Consider the following 8,075-nt stretch of genomic DNA (forward strand, 5'->3'; position numbering starts at 1 on the left):
TATAGAAGAGGAGAAAACAAATAGCGAATCACTGGACTGAGTCGGTTCAATTAATGGGTCAAATAATGTTTCGAGTTTAAATAAGAATATTTCTATCTATCTATCTATCTATTTGCATATGCATTTACTTGTTCAATTAATCATGCCTTTATAGATGAGTCGAAGTCGGTGTTGGTGTCCTTTATTTATCCCCTGCTTCTGCTCAGAGCCATTTACACTCTCGCTTGGTAGTGGTGACTCATGAGGATTTTAGGCACATTCCTGGCAGGGGATGGCTCAGTACTGTAAACTGATGCCCGGTGATGATATTGTCCCATTCCAAAAAATGAGTGACCCGCTCGGAGTGATTTGTGAAGGTGAGTGGAGAAATGCTGTGTTTTGGTGTTTATGCTCGAGTGTTAAACAGGTTCGTAGACAGCAGATTTGTTCCCGTGGTGTTGTATTAGCAGAGTTGAGAGGGTTGACAAAAACATTTTTATAAAAGCATTTGGAAAATAGCAAACCGCTAGGTGTATGCTGTAAAAAATATCTGCATGATGTGCATATAGAAAAGCGTACCAACTCACGCCATTGAATCACATCTCGGTTTTCTAATAATCATTTTAATCTACAAGGCGAGGAAGGACCTCTACCCTCATCTGCAGAAAATATTGGATCAGTCACATTTTTCACTAAATACCAATTTTCCTCAGCTGCTGCTTCTTCTTAGATTCGTCTGTGATCCGCCGAAATTGATTGTAACTTATAAATATGCTCTTTATGTCATATATCTCCAAAATGTTGGCGAAAATCAAAGAGTGGCCCGTGGGTTACATATGCAGTATAATAACTCTCTCTCTCTCTCTCTCTCTCTCTCTCGCTCTCTCTCTCTCGCTCTCTCTCTCTCTCTCTCTATATATATATATAGTGAACCCTCGGTTATCGCGGTTAATGGGGACCGAGACCATCCGCGAAAACTGAAAATATGCGAAGTAGCGGCGCACCTTCAAAAATGCTTAAAAAAAAAAAATATATATATATATATATATATATAAATTAGAGCTTGGCAACGATTAAAGTTTTAATCACGATAAATTGGATAATTGGATTCAAATTTCTTGGGTTTTTAGCTTTTTCCAATTTTAACAGAAAAAAAGTACATTTCGTATTCGAAATAAAACATGTTTCAGCCTTAGGTGCACGTGTCTGTATTTTTTGGTAGTTTTGTTTCAGTAATATCAAGACAATATTGAAAATCATAAAAAATAGTTCCCCCATTTCTTTCTTACACTGTTGAAGCAAAGGTGGAAGTAACGCTTTATTTTTTTTCATGTTTTATTTTTTCCCCCTTCCTGTAGGAATAACGCATGCGCAGTTACCTAATATTTGTTGTGCCAATATACATTCATTTTTATTAAACATACAGTTTGTATTGTGTGTGTTATGATGATGACACCAGCAGGAAGCACTCCAATATGCTGGTGCCTGCTCGCTTGTGGACACGGTTAATGCGTGGCATTTCGAGAGTACTTATCAAAGCACTCAGTTGAAGTGCTCAATTTAGTTAGTTTTGCGCATTTGAAAGGAATCCAGTCCAGCTCGACACATCGACATGAAGAAATTGAAATGGTATAAACTAAAGGAAGAGTTGCTATTATGCCGATGGTCAGTGGGGTCAAAACATCAGAATGTACAGTTGCTGTAGAGACCATCCAAGGCTGCAGCTTCAAATAGTCATCTTCACAAGAGGCGTTGGAAAAAAGATGAGTGTGTGTGTGTGGGCATGTGGGAACGATGACAGGGTTCAGATATGAGAGAAGAGAGTCAAATTAGCATTATGAAGCATGCATGACTGAATCATGAGAGTTCCTCCGGTCGGGTGCGCCACTAAACTGCTGAAAGATGTCAGCAGAAGAACACACAGGTTTAAAAAAAAAAAAAAAAAAAAGTTTGAGGTGGGGTTGTTTTTCAACGTGACAGGAAATCTGCAGAGTGTTCACAGGAAACTCAAGAAGCCGACGTATTGCTCTGCTCGTTCACATCAACAAGAGAAGCCTTGTGATGACTGACGCGAGTGGGAAGATGTGAAGGATATTGGGCTGAATGGAAACAGTTAGGTGTGCGTGTGTATCGCAAGTCATGGGCCTCATATATCATTCATTCTCCGTCATTAAAGATGTAGACGAGGTCAGTAACAGACAATCTCAAGCCCAAGCGAACAAGCGTAGGCAAGCACTGGCACAATTTTAACCGTCAGTTCACCGTTCTCGTAATTATCAAAATATCTCAGTAACCCCAAAAAGCTTCGCACTTAGCTTCAACCTGATACTTTTACAACACGCACACATGCAGGGAACGATAAGAATCAGGGAGGAAAGTAGGTCGACATCTTTGTGTGTATGCATTTTGATGGGAGAGGCATGAAATGTGTCTCAAGGAGTGGAGATTTCACAGCTCAGTGGCTCTGTCCCGGTGCACCTGCTCACTGAGAAGGTTGGGGAAGAGGAAATGAGAGCAACGAGGGAGGTGAAGTGAGAGGATTTAGGATAAAAAAAAAAAAACAGTAGAAAATCCATCAGGAGAGACTAAGGAGTAGCTTATCGTAGCGGAACACTCACGAGAATTCAAAACCATACAAGCAAGTTCTGTCATGCAATACCACACTGGGTGGGTGTATTTGAGTGTGCTAGAAAATAAAATAAACAAATAAGACCAAGCATCTTTTCATTTTGACTGATAGTCTATTGTTCAGGCACACGTAACACAACAAATGCTTGTTGTCAAAAGTTCTGCCTTTTTCCAGGCAATATTATTCTTTGTCAACATAACAACTATTGATTTTTAAACCATGTTTGAGTCAAAAATGTTTGAATTAGATAAGGTCAATAGTAATACTGAAGGTTTTTAATTCTGGTCTTTAACTCACTTACTGCCATTGACGGCTAAAGACGTCAAAGATCCTTGTTTTTTTTTAAGAGTTAATGGTGAAAATTTGGAAGTAATTTTCCCCTCAAGTTACATATTGTGAGAGTTGCTATACTGCTGCATTTAGAAATTTACCGATTGTGGGACTCATAAAAATTATCTTATGGGTGCTGTTTAGAGGTTAGATTTACATTGCATCCTTCAAGTGACTCAAAAAGATGGCAGCATCACGTAAAAAAAAAAAAAAAACGTTCATGAAATTAGAAATTATCTAGAGTCCAGTCCATTGTTCAAGTGCACATCACGTACTGGTTGCTCCTTCTGAATGTCTTCCACAATACTTGTAAGGCGCTAAATGTTCCTAAGGTCTTCCTCAAGGGCTTAGTTTTTCTCGTTTTGAGGACCAGATGGTTCCGGCCACAGTGGATTAAGTCTCTATACACCATTGCCTATGATACACCCCACCATTACCAAATCGTCGATGAACCTCAAGAGATGGCAGTCCCTATCGAAACGGTTCCTTGCGATAATCCAACATTCGTGATTCCCAACCGTGCTCCACAGGCCACAAACTGGAAGCCTGGGACAAGATTTGAGGAGGACCACTTCTCCGCCGATGTTGCTGTGGACTATTCCTGCAAAGACCGACTGGGACAGGTCCTGAGAGGGACCCACTTCTCCGGAGGCGTCTAACTGTGGCACTTCATTTTATTAAATGGGAGCTCATGCTGTTTTAACCTACATTGTACAGCATCATATCATGTGCTAAATGCTGTCCACTTGGCATACGGTGTAGGATGCCCATTGTGGAAGGGAGTGCTTTTGTATGTGATTGCTTTCGTTGGTTTTTATAGTATATTATTATTTTTCTGCATAAAGCTAAAAGACTGAAGTAATTAATCATTTAAAAAGAACTAGGGCTATAAATACAATCCACAATGATTCCATCAAATTGTAATATCGCAATAAACAGGCATGTATTAACTATATATTTTGAGTCAAGTCAAATTTATCTAAATAGCTCATAAAAAAGTCCCAAAGGGCTTCACAGGCTCACAGTTGACAGATATAAATGATATCCTCTGATCTTATCCTTATCATGGGAGGTAATAAAAATTAAACTCCATTCAATATCCAATTGCATTTCACATATTTATTAAATTAGTAATGAGTTTGGTCAATTCAGCTTGCCTTTAAGAAGCTGCCTTTTATGCAGTTCGTCCAAAGGTGGGGAACACAATTTTTTTCTATGTGTAAACTCACTTCTTTAGTGCAAAAAAAACAAATCTATAGGTGCATTTGTTCTTGGACGTTGTTTTATGCAGCGAGAGGTAGCAAGGTGACTGTGTTATCTTGCACATGCAGATGCTTTGAGCATAGCTGTGGCTATAAGGTCAGTGTTTCAGCCCCAGGATGCAACGCTAATAGCAGAGTAATGACATAGAAGGAAACTGCAGAGAAGCGATAAGGCAGGCCGGGCAGAGAGAAAATGGCCGGTGCTGAGACGACTGATTACATAGCCAGTGAGTGAGCTCTTCGGTTAGGAAAAGAAGCCAAAGAGGCCGCTGTGGAGGGTGTGGGTGGGAAGACAACAGAAGTGATCTAGGGAATTGATGGCTGAATGTTTTGACCTCCGTGCTGAATGTTTTGACCTCCATTCTCATTGCTATAAGAACTTCCCTGCTGACTCTGGCATCTAAATAACCATGAAATTCTTAAAATGATGCACCTGTCACCTGTATTTGTTGAACTGAAGGTCACTCACTTCAGGACTCAAGTTATCGTAAGTACACTAATGCACATCAAGCCTGGGAACAAAACTCGTATTAGTTGACATGAATATTAACCCTGCTACTGTGTTGGAATCGAAAATATTTCTAAATCCAAGGAGTACTGCTGCAGTTTTTTGCCAAGGTGTTTGCTCGCCCTCTGGTGGCCATAACTATTCATTACAATGTTTACTGTATTGTACGTTCTCCCAAAAAGAATCTCGATCCAAAATTGTATTTTGTTTACGTCGGTGTAAACAGAATTTCATTAATCAGCATTTTTTGGGGGGGATATGTATGTATAATTCCACTAAATTATATGGTACAATGACTTTCCAAAACCTTTCACACCGCTGTTTCCTCTCTATTATGGTCGTAAAATAAAATATACAGTCTCATTTATATTTACTGCCTACAAAGTCATAGAAATACACATACTGTATAGCTAATATGAATCATCTGTTACTTTCATGATTTAAATGATCTTTATTATTTAAAACTGCAATGCTCCAGGCAAAATATTGATATTGTTTTCGTGTTGGTTGTGCAGATACCTTACGAATGCGGTTGTGAAGTCTGTGACGTCACAGTTCAGATGTGTTGTGAATATGAAGTTCTAAAAATCAAAAGTCAAGGAACCTTTATATCGTGTTTATTGTACCCACTCGTGATTAGAAGAGCTATCAGCTGTGAGTGGCACGAAATTAAGTACTCTTACTAACCATATTGCTTCCGACTAAATTATGGCCAAGATAAGATAAGTACACACAGAGGCTCTTATCTGGAATAATGAGCACTTTTATCATTCACTGAAGATAAGCAGACACCTTCAATAAACTCAGGTGAAAAATGGGAGAACATTTACATGAGTACTTTTCAATAGAAGGCTTGACTAAGGCCTGGTGCGGAAAGATTTTTTAAATCTTAAATAACTTCTTATTCAATGACAGACCACTCACAAAATGATGTCAGGAAAATTATTTATTGCTAAAAAAAATAAATAAATAAATAAACAAATAAACAAATAAATAAATAAATAAATAAATAAATAAATAAATAAATAAATAAAAAATACACCAGCGCAGTGACAGTGCGGGTGTGTATTCACTGAATAAAAAAATAAATAAATGAATCAACCCCCAAAAATACCAAGTACGTTTTAACTGCACAAAAACTTTGCGATGCACAACCAATTTTAAAATTCAGTCTATGCAAACCTGTCCATGCTTTCATAAAAATCATGTGAGTATCAGTTTCACTCTACTTTCTCCTCTCAGAATCTTTTGACTAATATGTGTGTATTTCATAGTGAACACTCCCTCACTACAAACAAATGAAAATATTTAGACAGAGACAAATATTACGGGCCCTATTTTGGTGGGCAGGCATCCGAGCTTTCAACATAAACTCACATCTTATTTTGGTACCATGGCAAGTCTAATATATCTTGTTTGGTAGACGTGGTCTGTGAATGACGTTACGGGTAACGCGGCTGTCCCATCTCGCAATTTGGTGATGAAAAGTCAACAACATTTTCGTGGGTGCAATTAAGACAATCTCCAATGGCCCATGACACAAGCGCAGCCGACTTCATCATCCGCAAGGGGAGATCTTGCAGTTTACCTGCCAATGTCATGGAAGGACATTGCCAGGTGCAGCACCCCGCACTCTCGCCGCCCTGATTTTAATGCAAATGAGGGATGCCACAATACGTTGGGAAAAGGCTACGCCCCATTACACTACGCGTCAAACACCCCGGTGCGCCCAAAATACCAACGGCAGCTCGCAAACACCCATACTCGCAGTTAGACTGCATTTTATGCAAGCCTTATGCTGGAATTGAAAATAGGCCCCTATAAATCCACATGGAAGAGCTCTGTCGTGGTCGTGGTGTAGATTGGATGTCTCAGGGTGATTAAGTATTCATGTGGAGCTCAGGTAACTCACCTGATATGTGAGGGGACAAGAGATGGCAGGGAAGGAGGTGAATGAGAACAGCAATAAGGAGGAAGTGTAAAGAGAGAGTGACGCGACGATAAAGAATGTAAAAGAAGAAATCATGAGTGAGAGTGGATGGAGGGGGCGGGGGGATAGTTCCGTCCCCATCTCTGATAATAACAATAAAATAACATAATATAATATTAACAGTAATATATTAAGTCTTATATAAAATTAAGGGTTAGGTTCAGCAACAGGTGGATTTTTTTTCTAAAACGAAGCTATCAACAACAACTCCACCTGGCTCACAAATACAGTGATTGGCATGACTCCCAGTCAACATTTTATTTTTGCGTATGTAAGGCTTTTACAATCCCTCAAGATAGGTGAGCTCAAACCTGAAAGCCCACTATTTTAAATGCGTCAGTATTTAGTCAACTGTGGGCTTGTGAAGCCCTCTTTGAGTCTTTTGTGATTCAGGTCTATATAAATAAACCTGACTAGACATGACACCAAGTGGTGTGGATGTATGGAAGGAGGGACAAAGCTGTTGTGGGGTGGCGTGAGAGCGCACACAAATGGATGACTGTTATCGAAGAAACATCCATTTGTGTTTAAGTACACACAATAAGGGCCCCATCCCCCAAAATTCCAAGGCATTATTAATTCCCTCGGTCTGAATGTGTTTGTGTACTATGTAAATAGATGATCTTCTTTGTGTGTTGTGACTCTCCACTCTTTTCTGCCTGATAAGAATCTATTTGCAGTGGTGGAAGGTGTTGAAGCCCCGCCCTGATCTCTCTGCACATAAACTACAAAATGCTGTAAGTAGAAGGTACGCAGACTGGCCACGGCTATGAAAGCGTTGGCTTCAGTCTAAATTAATATCACTCATTATTTTGTGATGATGATGTTAAGGCAGCCACTGTTGGAATTGTGATTAGAAGAAGCGTCTAGAATGCCGAAATTTCGCCTCTCATTATTTTTCCAAGTGGGACAGCGCGGTGGACGACTGCTTACCATGTCGCCTCACAGTTCAGAGGTGGAGGGTTCGATCCTGGACTCCGGCATTCCTGCATGGAGTTTCCATGTTCACCCCGTGAATGTGGAGGTTTTCTCCGGGTCTCAGGTTTCCTCCCACATTCCACAAACATGCATGGTAGGCAGATTGGATGTCTAAATTGTCCCTAGGTGTAATTGTGAGCATGAATGTTTCTTTGTCTTTTTGTGCCCTGCGACTGGCTGGCAACAAGTCCAGGGTGTACCCGGCCTACTGTCCAGAGAAGGCTGGGATAAAATGTGGGTTTCAGTTCATACCGGAACTCGCATCATTCATGCATTTATACTCATGGAGCCTCAGAATAAGGTGTAAACATGAGATGGGGAAGAATCTTAATGAGAGTGCTGCTCTGGGTTGAGATAATCTTTATGCATGGGGTATGACAAATCATTATGCATGCATAA

Source organism: Idiotropiscis lumnitzeri, chromosome 8, assembly GCF_059441095.1.
Source record: "Idiotropiscis lumnitzeri isolate Australia: NSW breed Sydney's pygmy pipehorse chromosome 8, RoL_Ilum_1.0, whole genome shotgun sequence".
NCBI lineage: Eukaryota > Metazoa > Chordata > Actinopteri > Syngnathiformes > Syngnathidae > Idiotropiscis > Idiotropiscis lumnitzeri.